We start from the raw sequence: 1,488 nt of genomic DNA, 5'->3' as shown, positions 1-1,488 counted from the left end.
TGTATAAAAATGAAGCAATACCTGAAGTGTATAACTTGTAAGCAAGAGACTGAATGATAGGGAATGGATGCAAATCCCAGAATTGTTTAAGTGTAAAAAATAGTGTGAAAATATAAATTTATAAATGAAAAATATGAAACTCCTTACATGGTTGAGAAATGGCCTGAATTGTTGGAATTAATGAGGAAAAAGTCCAAGTCCTTCAAAGTAAAATGTAAGGATTGAAGGTGGAAAAGTCTAAAGTCAGGACATGAAGAAGCTCCAAATCCTGAAATATCCATTATGAGAACTGGGGTATATATAGAAATGGGGTAGAAACAAGGAAACAAGGAATGAAGTAAAAAGAAAGAGAAAGGGAGTAGAAAGAAAGAAAGAAAGAAAGAAAGAGACTGAATGATGCCAGAATTGTTTAAGATACGTTTAAAAAAAGAGTGTGAAGATATACATTCATAAATGAAAAATGTGAAAGTCCTTAAATGGTCTGAATTGTTGGAATTAATGAGAAAAAAGTTCAAGTCCTTCAAAGTAAAGGGTTAAAGAGGAAAGTCAGGACATGAAGAAGCTCCAAATCCTGAAATCTCCATTACAAGAATAAACTGAAATGTAAGAGAAATAAATTATTAGAGATGTTTAAAAATTCCCCTCAAAGATATGAACTCATTTAGAGGCTGATTATGAGCTGTAAGCCAGTGTGTCTCTGTGGTTGTGTGTCTCTCTGTCTGTGTGTGTGTGTGTGTGTGTGTGTGTGTGTGTGTGTGTGTGTCTCTCTCTCTGTGTCTGCACCACACAGAGCAGAGCAGTGAGATTTGAGCTCTGTGCAGCTCTGAACAACAGCCTCTGAAAAGAGAACCATACCTCTTACCAGAATGTGGTCATGACTATCGGGGCAAGGAGACCTTCCTGAGCGAGCCAATGTGCATTAAATGTTTGTAGGGCAAAAACTTTTCTCACAGTCGCAGGAAAGATAAGGAGGTCATTTCTGCTTTTCTCAGAAAATCTGCTCCTACTTTACAATGGGAGTGAATGAGAGGAAGAGAGGGAACTGGCTGCACTTAGAGGCTCCCAGTTTAAATTCTGTTAGCCTCTCTGCGTTTTCGAGCACACTGTGAGACACAGCACAAGTTTGTCTACCAAAGTGGGGGAAAATTATGCGTCCAGAGTGAAATTTGTGGCCGTGGTGACAGGTTAGAGAGCAAAGTGTCAGAGGATTTTTTGAACCTCTGTCACTCTAGCTGATGTCATCACCACTCTAACTCTGAAAATTCCGTGCCATTGACTTGCATGTTAAATTTGAATTTTGTCAAAAAATTATCATGAACAGTTGAAGGGTACTGATCAATAATGGTAGAAGATATGAAAAAGTTGAATGTACCGTGAATACTTGAAAGTTTTGTGAACGTTTTAAAAGTTGAATGAAGTCTGTAGGTGAAAGTATGTTGAAGCAGTTGAAGTTCAAAGAAGGAGAAGATTTTAAGAGTTTGAAGACAG

The sequence above is a fragment of the Trachurus japonicus genome, chromosome 13 (genome assembly GCF_045865225.1).
Source record: "Trachurus japonicus isolate A0001 chromosome 13, Traja_1.0".
Classification (NCBI taxonomy): Eukaryota; Metazoa; Chordata; class Actinopteri; order Carangiformes; family Carangidae; genus Trachurus; species Trachurus japonicus.
The sequence above is the reverse complement of the archived record's forward strand: the minus strand, read 5'-3'. Positions refer to the sequence as shown.